Source organism: Panthera onca, chromosome B2, assembly GCF_046562875.1.
Source record: "Panthera onca isolate mPanOnc1 chromosome B2, mPanOnc1 haplotype 2, whole genome shotgun sequence".
Taxonomy (NCBI): Eukaryota; Metazoa; Chordata; class Mammalia; order Carnivora; family Felidae; genus Panthera; species Panthera onca.
Window position 1 is genome coordinate 54,076,873 of NC_138343.1, and position 12,212 is coordinate 54,089,084.

Genomic DNA, 12,212 nt, shown 5'->3' on the forward strand with positions numbered 1-12,212 from the left:
AGTTAATATACAGTGTAATAATAACATATAGTATAATTCAGTAATAGAATTTAGTGATTCATCACTTATGTATAACAACCAGTGCTCATTCCAACCGAGTACTCTCCTTAATGCTCATCACCCATTTAACCCATATCCCCCCACCCAACAACCTTCAGTTTGTTCTCTCTCTTTAAGAGTCTCTTATGGTTTGCCTCCTTCTCTGTTTTAATCTTATTTTTCCTTCCCTTCCCCTATGTTCATCTGTTTTCTTTCTTAAATTCCACATATGAGTGAAATCATATGATACTTATCTTTCTCTAACTGACTTATTTCACTTAGCATAATACATTTTAGTTCCATCCACGTTGTTGCAAATGGCAATATTTCATTCTTTTTGATCACCAAGTAATAGTCCATTATATACACTATATGTATGTATACATATATACACATATATATGTGTGTGTGTGTGTATATATATAGATATATATATACATGCTCCATATATACATGCCCCACATCTTCTTTATCCATTCATCACTTCATGGACATTTGGACTATTTCCATAATTTGGCTATTGTTAAACATTGGGGTGCATGTGCCCCTTCAAATCAGCATTTTTGTATCCTTTGGATAAATGTGAATGTTCTAAATATACCAATTAAAAGAGATTGTTGAATAGATTTAAGAAAACAGAACAAGATCCAACCATATGTTGTCTACAAGAAATATTTAGGTAGAAATCTAACAAAATATGTAAAAGATCTATATGAGAATAATTATAATACTCTGATGGAAGAAAGCAAAGAAGACCCAAATATATTGAGAGTTATCCCAGGTTCATGGATAGCAAGACTCAGTATTGTTAAGATACCAGTTCTTACCAGCATTATTTATAGTTTCAGTGTAATCCCAATCAGAATCCCCACAAGATAATTCTGTGGGTATCAACAGACTGATTCTAAAGTTTATATGGAAAGGCAGAAGAAACCCAGAGTAGCTAATACACTGTTAAAGAAAAAGAACAAATTTGGACGATTAACTCTACCTGACTTCAAAACTTGCTATGTGACAGTCAGGACAGTTTAGCATTGGCAAAAGAATAGACAAATTTGCAGAACAGAGTAGAGAGCCTAGAAATAGACCCATAAACATATAATCAACTGATCTTTTTTTTTTAATGTTTATTTTTGAGACAGAGAGAGACAGAGCATGAATGGGGGAGGGTCAGAGAGAGAGGGAGACACAGAATCTGAAGCAGGCTCCAGGCTCTGAGCTGTCAGCATAGGGCCCGACGCGGGGCTCGAACTCATGGACCGTGAGATCATGACCTGAGCCGAAGTCGGATGCTTAACCGACTGAGCCATCCAGGCGCCCCAATCAACTGATCTTTAACACAGGAGCAAAAACAAGAAAGGATAATCTTTTCAACAAATGGTGCTGAAACAACCGAATATCTACATGTACAAATTGCTATGGTACATCTGCAGCATAGAATACTATATAACACAAAGGAACAAACTATTATTATTTTTTAAGGTAAACTATGCCCAACGTGGGGCTCAAATTCATTACCCTGAGATCAAAAGTTGCATACTTTTGGACTGAGCAAGCCAGGCATCCCCAACTTATTTAAAACAACTTACGTGAATTTCTATATAATTATCCTGAATAAAAAAAAAGTCAATCTCAAATGATTACATAATGTAGGGTTCCATTTGTGTAACATTCTCAAAATGCAAAATTTTAAAAATGGAGAACAGATTAGTGGTTGCCAGGAGTTAAGGATAAGAGGGAAGTGAGTGTGTCTATAAAAGGGCAGTGTTAAGGATCTTGTGCTGATGGAAATGTTCTACATCTTGATTATATCGCTATCAGTATCCTGGTTGTGATATTGTGTTATAGTTTCATAAGATTCACCAAGGGAAAACTGAGGAAAAGATACATAGTATCTCTATTACTTCTTAAAACTACATGTGAATCTAGGGTTATCTCAAAAGAAAAAAAAAATTTTTTTCTAAACATTTATTTATTCTTCAGAGACAGATCGAGTGCAAGCGAGGGAGGGGCAGAGAGAGAGGGAGACACAGAATCTGAGCTGTCAGCACAGAGCCCGACATGGGGCTTGAACTCATGAAATGCAAGATCATGACCTGAGCCAAAGTCAGATGCTTAACCAACTGAGCCACCACCCAGATGCCCCTAGAGTTATTTTCTAAGGACGAATCCATGAGAAAATAAATGAAAAAATAACTTCTCAAATAACTGTCAAGTTGTGAAATCAAGAAAGAAAATCCAAGGGAGTAAAAAATGTATATTTTTTAATGTTTATTTTTCAAGGAAAGAGAAACAGAATGTGAGCAGAGGAGGGGCAGAGAGGGAGGGAGACAGAATCTGAAGCAGGCTCCAGGCTCTGAGCTGTCAGCGCAGAGCCCGACGCGGGGCCTGAACCGATGAACTCTGAGATCATGACCTGAGCCAAAGTCGGACCCTTAACTGACTGAGCCATCCAGCACCCCACAAAAGAAAATTTTAATTAAACTAAAAACAGTCTAGACATGTTTGATGATGTAGTCAGTAGTAGTAGTATACAGCTATAGTTTCTCTCTTGTCCTAGGTTGGTAAACTCAACAGAAACCTAAGTGCAATTACACTGATTCACTCCTATATATTATTGGAGGGGAGCGAATTTTCATTATGAGCAAAACCATACTAGTACAAATCAACAAATTTTTATAAATTTGAATGTGTGCAGGAAGCCTAGCAACCCTCACTGCATACCCTGTGATAGATTGGGGCTTCCACCCACTACTAAGTTCAAGGTAGATGCCATTGACCTAGTTTTGAAGGACAACTTAAAGATGACCTAGTGGGATCTGTCTATCTCTTTTGTTTTTTTTTTTTTTTCGTTCACAGTGAAACTGAAGTTTCCAGAGGTCAACGAAATTGCCATGGCCACATAGTTTGTCATGAACAGTTAACCAATACTATCTTATGGTTCTGTTCAATATTTTGGGGAGTGAAAATGTGATTTTATGTCATATTTCACCTTTTAATATCTACATGACTTTGGAGAGTTGATTGATCTCTCTGAACTTCAACTTATTAACCTTTCAACAAAAATAATATAATAACTTCATGAATGGTTCTAGATTTTGTAGGTTTTGCTTACTAAATTTGGCAAGCTGTATTTAAGAAAACAAACCCACAAAATTATGACTACCGTGTTACATACAATTTGAAGTATTTCTTAGGCCAAGAAAATCATACACATGGAGTCTCTCTTCATTTAACAACTTTGTAATTATAATTTTCTTTTTAATTTTTTTTAATGTTTATTTTTGAGAGAGAGCACATGCTAATGGGGGAGGGGCAAAGAGAGAGGCAGACACAGAATCCAAAGCTGGTTCCAGGCTCTGAGCTGTCAGCACAGAGCCCGACACAGGGCTCGAGCCCACGAACCACGAGATCATGACCTGAGCTGAAGTCAGACACCCAACCAAATGAGCCACCCAGGTGCCCCATGTAATTATCATTTTCTATAGGAGGAACAGGAAACTAACTTGGAGTATCTTCTAACATAAGCTGATGGAAATTTGCCTTTTATTTTTGATAGCTCAGAGGTTTCTTCCAAATTCTCAACTCTGAACTAGTGATGCAGTGTCATTTTTAGGATTGTTGTCAAATTTGAGGAAACCTCTATTGACTTTCTTTGATATATCTGAGCTATGAGATTTTAGGGCATTTCAAATTTTCTGTAGAATGAATGTCTTAAATATTTTTTGAATTGGCCACATTCAGGGTATTCTTAGAAGACATCCCAAACTGGAGATGGCCAGCAATAATGTAATTAGATATGGCAGAGAGATTGGAAAGCACAAAAAATATTTCCAGTCAATCCTTAACAAAATCTCAGAAATACCTACTGCCACCTCTACTTCCGCTAAACAGGAAGGGAAATGCAAATAAGGGGCAGTTGAAATGGAAAGAGACGGTAGTCTTAACTGACTATGGTAGAAACAGACATTTTTACATACTTTACAAAAACATAATAAACATGAAGATATTGATAGGGCCCCTTTTTTGGAAGGTATTCGTGTATAGAAACTATTAGCTTTGTACTAATTCTGCCACTGACCTAGTTCATTGGGTTTTCTTGAGTTTTGAATGAGGTAAGGCAGGCTTGGGATGTTTCCAGACACTTAATAAGGAGTCAGTAAATGTTACCTGAAGAATGACAGAATTGTTGATAATTTTTTTTTTAATGTTGCGTGTGTGGGGAGAGAGGATTCATTTTACTTCGTGTTTTTAAACTTCCCTAATGAATCTTGTTTACTTATTTATTTTGAGAGAGGGAATGCATGTGTGTGTGCAAGCAGGAGAGGGAAAGAGAGAAAGGGAGAGAATTCCAAGCAGGCTCTGTGCTATCATTGCAGAGCCTGACATAGGACTCAGTCCCACGGCCATGAGATCCTGACCTGAGCTGAAATCAAGAGTCAGACGCTTTACCGACTGAGCCATCCAGGTGACCCTATGCTGGAATTCTTAATAAATTATACAGTTCTCAACTCACCTTATGAATAATGGTTATTTACAATTTGTATTTTTAAGCAAAAAACTTGTTGATACAAAAATAACATACAACTATTAAAAGTATTACAAAACAGTGGCATAAATCTGCCCTATTTTTAAAAATTTGCTTTTTATAGGTACCTGAAACAAGGCATTTTCAGTTCTGAATCTAACTGGATTTTGTTGGAGAATCTGCAGCCTCCCTGGCAGTGAGCACAGAGACATAGTGACAGGCCAGGAGATGTCTATAATATCACTAGTTCTCTTCATGGGGCAAAAAGCTTGCTGAAGAAGCTGTACGTATATTCTACCCTAATTATCAGTGATTGATCAAGCCAGAGAATTTAGTAGCCAAATAAGCATGAGGTATGTTTACTTTGGAAATATGCATTTCTCTATCCTCAAATAAAATTGGTATATGGAAAAATTGTAAGTTACATTCCTACCTCATACCAAATTCCAGAAAAAAAATTAAAGATGGAATTAAGAGTTAAAATTGAAGCTATAAAAGAAAAATTAACATTGGTGAATATTTTTATGTTCTTTAAAAGGAAAGAACAGTCTTAATATAAAAGATGCAGCAAAAGGGCCAAAGGAAAAACTAATGTATGAGTTCCTACATGTGTATTTTGCAGACTTCTTTTGTGGTGGAATGTGTGGCCAATATTTTCATCTGTTCTATGACATCATTTTCCTGCAAATGTCTTTGATGCATTTGTAATCTTTATAGCTCTTTCACATTTTCTCTTACAAAATCGTTGTGCTGATGTCCTGCCATAGCCTTTCTTCAACGTTAATTTACAATGACATGGTTTTTCCTGGTCCGGCTATTTGCAGGTGAGTTCATGGATGGTGGAGGGGCCAGGGTTCCCTGCCAGGCGTCAGACCGTTCAGAAGCCCTCTCTTCGCAGTCACAGAGACCACAGATTCCAGCCAGCATGGCTCCTCTGACAAGATTTTGTGTAGCCCTCCTCCCTTTGGTCCTCTGACCCAAGCTGAGTCTGGAAGGATTTTTGTTCCCAGCCCTGCATTCCCAGGCCCTTCACCAGCAGCAGCAGCAAACAGGACAGAGCCCTTGCACTTACCAATGAGCCCTTGACCTTCATGGAGTAAGATTCTGCTGGATCTTTCTGAGATGTGCTATTAGGAGCCCTCTCAGATAGATACTCTGTGCATTTTCTCTGCATCCCAACTTGTGACTTCTGCTGAAGCTCAGCTTACGTTACCCCTCAGTTATTAGATTTATAGGCTATAGAGTTTGCATTTCTGGATGAGTTTCTCCTTTCAGGAAGTATGCTTTGCTGCTACTTTCTGAGGCCTGCTACTCATGAGGTCCCTTGATGTTCTCTTTGCATTTTCTGTTTAATTTTATTATTTTTTCAACATTTATTTATTTTTGAGAAAGAGTGCAAGTGATGGGAGGGGCAAAGAGAAGAGGGCAGAGGATCCAGAGCAGGCTCTGCTCTGACTGACAGCGGAGAGCCCAGTGCAGGGCTCGAACCCGTGAACTGCCAGACCATGACCCGAAGTCAAGACACTCAATTGACTGAGCCACCCAGGCACCCCTCTATTTAATTTTAATTGGTTTTCTTTTGGGTTCCACAGATTTTGTCTGACACCTCTTTGCTGAAAAAGTGGGGCAATATTTTTTTAATCCTCTTTTCATTTTGTTGTTTCTAATTTTTTCTTGTTGCTTTGATTTCTCAGGAGGAGAAGGAAAGTTAAGTTACCAATGTGTTCATACCATAGAGTTACATCCAGTTATATCCAGTGTTCAAAAGCCTAATGCAACTCTGATTCTCATTCTTTTATTCAGAACCTGTTTCCTCATACTCCTTAAGGTTCTTTTTGTCTTCTCTTATATACTAGAATTGGATGAAAATGTGCCTGTTGTGTATCTTTTCATATGCATTGTTTGGGGCACATGATGGACCATTTTAATCTGGATACTTGCATTTCTTCAATTCTGGGAAAATTTATTTTATTACTTATTATATAATTTTTAAAGTTCTCCTCCCCATTTTTCATTTTATATCTTTCTGGAATTCCAGTTGTCCTAGAAGTCCAATCATTATGGACTGAATCTCTAGGTCTCCTATCATTTCTGTACAATTTTTCTTTTAAGTCTCAGCTGTTTTTAAATCTCAGCTGGAAGATTTCTTGGCTATATAAATTGAACGTGTCAAAACTCTAATTTTTTTTTTTAATGTTTATTTATTTTTGAGACAGAGAGAGACAGAGCATGAACGGGGGAGGGTCAGAGAGAGAGGGAGACACAGAATCTGAAACAGGCTCCAGCCTCTGAGCTGTCAGCACAGAGCCTGATGCGGGGCTTGAACTCACGGACCGTGAGATCATGACCTGAGCCGAAGTCGAGCGCTTAACCAACTGAGCCACCCAGGCGCCCCTAAAACTCTAATTTTTAAGACCTGTTTTTTATTCTCTGATAAGTTTCTTTTTTATTAAAATACTTTATTTCTGGATTTCCTTTATCCTTATGAAAAAAATTTAATAAATTATTTTGTAGGTATTATTTATTTCACTCACGATCCCTTTTCCTCATTATCTTAAATTTACTTTTCTTTTCCAAGGCCTTTCTGTTTGAATCCTGGATGTTCTTTCATATTTAATCTGTTACCTGGGTAGCTTCACTTATGAGTCACTGGGTAGAAAGCCATTTGTTTGGGGGGGGGGGGGGCCATCCTTCATATCAGTTTGATACTGAATCTTGTGGTTGGTGTTGAATTGCTCTCCAGATCTTTTGATACTCCTGGCTGATAATATTTTACATACAGGACAGAGAAAAGGGACTGGAAGTAACAGTGTTTCAATGACAGACTTTGTGTGAATTCCCTTTTCAGCTCTCACTCATGCCCACAACTATACCCAGTGCCTTGGGCCCTGAATGTCTGCTTTTGACTAAGTGCAGAAAATGTCTTCTGAATAGATATGTGGAGATGTGTAGGAGGAGAGATTTATAGTTCCTGTATGCAGTCTCTCAAACTCTCTTTGAGAGAGTTTATCCATTATATCTGGTATCTATTATGAGCCCCTCCTGGGTTTTCTGGGGCAAACTGGTTTGCTTCCTCTTCCCTTGAAGTAAGTTACTACTCATTTTTCTGTCTCCCATATAATGGAAACAATATCAGATAATACCTCATAAGGTTGTTGTATGAGTCAAATGAAGTTACGTATGTAATATGCCTAACAGAGCACTGAACTTGAAGTAATCATTCTACAAATGGCAGTTATTAGTGTTATAAAACCTCTCAAAAGCCCAGACAGTCCTATTCATATTAATTCCCTAAACGATAGTGCCCAAAAAATCTCTGTTGGTGTTTTTGTGGACTTAATAATTTCTGTATATTCATCTAAGGAATAAAATTGGAAGAGAAGTAAAATAAATTCATGCTTTAATTCTGCCATTTCAGTGTCTTAATTACTAGAGATTTATAAATTATAGCATCTGATAGTTAATTATAACTCATTGTTTTTTAAGAATATTATTACTATTTTCATAAATTTATTAATCTAGATGAGTTTTAGAATCATCTGGTCTTCCCCAACTCCCTTTTCCCCAAAAATACCCTTAGAACTTTTACTGGAATTACACTTAAGTAATTTTCAAATCTGGGAAAAAGTTGTATCTTTACAAAACCGATTCTTCCAATTCAAGTACATGGACAGTTTAAATTATACTTTCTTTTCTTTAATAAATATTTGCATTTTTAAAATATAGGTCCTATGTACTCATAAACTTAATTCTTTTGCATTTCATATTTTTATATGTTGCTACTCCAAATGGAACATTATTTTTATTTTTGTAATTGGTCATTGTTATATAGAAAAATAGTGATATTAATATGTTTTCCTTTTTTTAATTTTTTTTAATGTTTATTTTTGAGAGAGAGACAGACAGAATGTGAGTGGGGGAGGGGCAGAGAGAGAGGGAGACACAGAAGCAGAGGTAGGCTCCAGGCTCCTAGCGGTCAGCACAGAGCCCGAGGCGGGGCTCGAACTCAAGAGCTGTGAGATCATGACCCGAGCTGATATCAGACACTTAACCAGCTGAGCCACCCAGGTGCCCCAATGTGTTTTCCTTTTAAGTCTCCATATTACCCTTTTGATTCACATTAGTTTTCCAAGTTGTGGAGGGGGGGGAGATTTCTTCTTCAAATAATGGTTCTTTTACCTCCTCTTTCTGATGCTTTTTGCTCCATTCTTTTCCTTGGAGCATTGCTTGTGACTTCTAGACATAGGAGTAATAGTAACAGGCAAGTTTATTTTCTCTCTTACTTAAATAGGTATGTCTTTAGTGTTATGTCTGATTACTTGTTTTGGCTGGAGATAAGACATTCTTTAACAAATGTCCCATTGATTCGTATTTTGCTTTTGCTGCTTTAAGCAACAATGAACCAGAAAGTACACACATGTGCATACACGCACAAATCTCACACATAACTTTCATTAAAGGAAAATAGTTATTTGGGATTCTAATATCTGGGGCTTTTGTGGTAAATAATCAAGCTCTATCCTCAGAGGAAAAAAAAAAATAGACCATTTTATATTTGAGTGATAGGAGCCAGAGGTGAAAAAGAGGGAAAAGGAAAAGAAAGGAACTGTGTCTAGCTCCTTGGAGTTACCTGCCACACAATCCTGGTAGCACTTCCAGGATCATTTGCTTTCCATGTCATTCTGTTTTATGATCACACTAGAATGGTGTGAAGACTATACCTCATGATTTTTAAAGTAATCTATTTTTCATTATTTTTTTCTATTGTGAATTAAGTTGAACATGTGAACAGCATTTGCTACATCATAAATTCAAAAGTGGTTGAGGGGTGCCTGAGTGGCTCAGTCAGTTAAGCGTCCGACTTCGGCTCAGGTCACCATCTCACGGTTCATGAGTTAGGCCCCGCGTGGGCTTTGTGCTGACAGCTCAGGGCCTGGAGCATTCTTAGAATTCTGTGTCTCCCTCTCTCTCTGCCCCTCCCCCACTCTCACGCTTGCACTCGCTCTCTGTCTCTCTCAAATAAATAAACGTTAAAAAAAAAAAAAAGTTGTTGAATAGGTAGAGCCATTTGCTCCTTAACCAAATGACCTTGATTGTATTACTTCTGTGGGTCATTTCATGTACATTTTTTCTAATTTTTGTCTACTCACTTTCCAGCTGTTCTCTTTTCCTATAACTTTACGTATGCTTACATGTAGTAAGTCTACTCTATTTTTGTTATCTGCTACTGATCATCCTGGACTCAAGAATGCACTACACCCACTTAATGTAATTAAAGAGTAAATAGGCTAGGGGAGCCTGGGTGGCTCAGTCGGTTAAGTATCCGACTTCGGCTCAGGTCATGATCTCACAGTTGGTGGGTTCCAACCCCACGTCCGGCTCTGTGCTGACAGCTCAGAGCCTGGACCCCACTTCGGGTTCTGTGTCCACCTCTCTCTCTGTTCCTACCCTTCTCGTGCTCTGTCTCTCTCTCTCTCAAAAATAAATAAACATTGAAAAAAAAAAAGTAAATAGGCTATGACAGGTCTGAGGATACCCCCATGATTAGTAGAATAATTTTTAGGTAGTGACAAATTTATTTTGGGTTCTAGAGAACAAAAATTATTTAAATTAATAAATTATATTAATTTTGAATGAGTAATACATGCGCACAGTAAAATATTTTAAAGATCCAAATGCTTCCATATTGAAAAATGTCTTATATCGAACACATGGCCCAGAGGCAACCACTCCTATCACCTTCCTATATTTCCAGATTGTCTATGCGTGTACAGTCATGCACATATATTTTTCAAATTGTAGGATTTTATATACACTATTCTGATCTTTGTGTTTTTTTAGTTAACATAAAGATAATTGCATATAAATACATAACACTGCTTTATTCATTAGAATCTTTTTTCTTGAAGTATAACATACATACAAAACAATGTATTAGCTGTAAGTGTACAGTGTGATGATCTTCCACAAATTGAACATACTTGTGTAACCATCACCCCAGAAGGTCATTTGTGCCCCTTCCAGCACTATTCAACCACAATTTCCCAAATATAACCATGATCCTAATTTGTTTTTAAGTAATCTCTACACCCAAAGTGGGGCTAGAAGTCACTACCTGAGGTTAAATGTCGCATGCTCTACTTACTGAGCCAACCAGGCACCCCAATCCAAATTTCCAATAGCCAATTTTGTATGGTTGCAACTGTTTCCACTGTATGGGTATATCCTACTTTATTTGAAATCACTTTGAGTTGGACGTTTGGGTTGTTTCCAGTTTTTTATTGTTACAAACAGTCCTGCTAGGAGTATCCCTATGCATGTGCCGTTTCAAGTATTTGTGAATACATCTGAAGGGTAAGTTCCTAGAAAAGAGTATTACACATTTTGTTATTACCGAATTGCATTTTGTTAATAAACTTAAAATTCTAGCAATCCTATTGGATGCCTCTTTCCCCACATCTTTGCTTTGCACAGCATATTCTAAAATTTTTATCTTTACAATATGTATAGATGAAAAATATGTGTACTTTTAGTTTTTACATGTTTCTTTGTGGATAAGTGTAAGCATTTCTTATATGTTTAGGAGGCATCTTAATACTTTTCTTGTGAGTAGTCTTCATATTCTTTACTTTTTAACTGAAAGTCATAGGATATTAAGAGTACAAAGGAACCCATGTCTTCATTTGTATTCTGTTTTTATATTTTTAAAGATTTTACTTTTTTAAATTTTTTCCCCAAAGTTTATTTATTTTGAGAGAGAGAGAGAGAGAGAGAGAGAGAGAGGGCAGAAGTGTCAGAGAGAGAGAGATAATCCCAAGCAGGCTCCACGCTATCAGCACATAGCCAGACGTGGGCTTCAAACTCACAAACCATGAGATTGTAACCCGAGCCAAAACCAAGAATCAGACGTTCAATCACCTGAGCCACCCAGGCATCCCAGTTTTTATTTTTAAGTAATCTTCATACCCAATGTGGGTACTTGAACCTACAACCCTGAGATCAAAAGTTGCATGCTATACCCACTGAGCTAGCCAGGCACCCCTCCATGTCTTCATTTTTATTTTTATTTATTTTTTATTTTTAAATAGGCTCCACACCCATTGTGGGGCTTGAACTCATGACCCGGAGATCAAGAGTCAGATGCTCCACCGACTGAGCCAGCCAGGCACCCCTATGCCTTCATTTTTAAAATATGGAAATTTTTCCAAGCAAAGTTATATCGCAAGATATTATTGTATTTGAGATAATAATGGCTACCAGAATTATTACCTCTAAATAAATGAGATGTACTTATACATGAAAACCCAAAATGAATCAAAAGCTAATTTAAGGGATTGAGAAGTATGCTTTTGTACCCAGTGAAGATCTTAACTCATAAACTACAGGAACAGACTCAAGGCCCAAGTATCCCTTTAAAGTTCTTAACTCGGGCCGCATTAACAGACCCAAAGTAAAGCCATAAGAAACATCTTCCTCCAGTTCAAAAATCTTGCTTGGGGGTACCTGGCTGGCTCAGACAGTGGAGCATGTGATTCTTGATCTCAGGACTGGGTTTTTTGAGCTCCACATTGGGTGTAGAGATTACTTCAAAATAAAATCTTTAAAAGTAAACAATTTTTTTTTAATTAAAAGTCTTGCTTTGACT

At 37.3% G+C, this 12,212-nt stretch overlaps 1 long non-coding RNA gene across 1 annotated transcript; it reads left to right on the top strand.

The window, feature by feature from the left end:
• Positions 1–496: 496 nt before the first annotated feature.
• Positions 497–11,946, top strand: LOC132667232 (uncharacterized). The gene is made up of 3 exons (XR_009605049.3): positions 497–3,507; positions 4,419–4,507; positions 4,692–11,946. It is a non-coding gene; the product is annotated as an uncharacterized LOC132667232 (long non-coding RNA).
• The last annotated feature ends 266 nt before the right edge of the window (positions 11,947–12,212 follow it).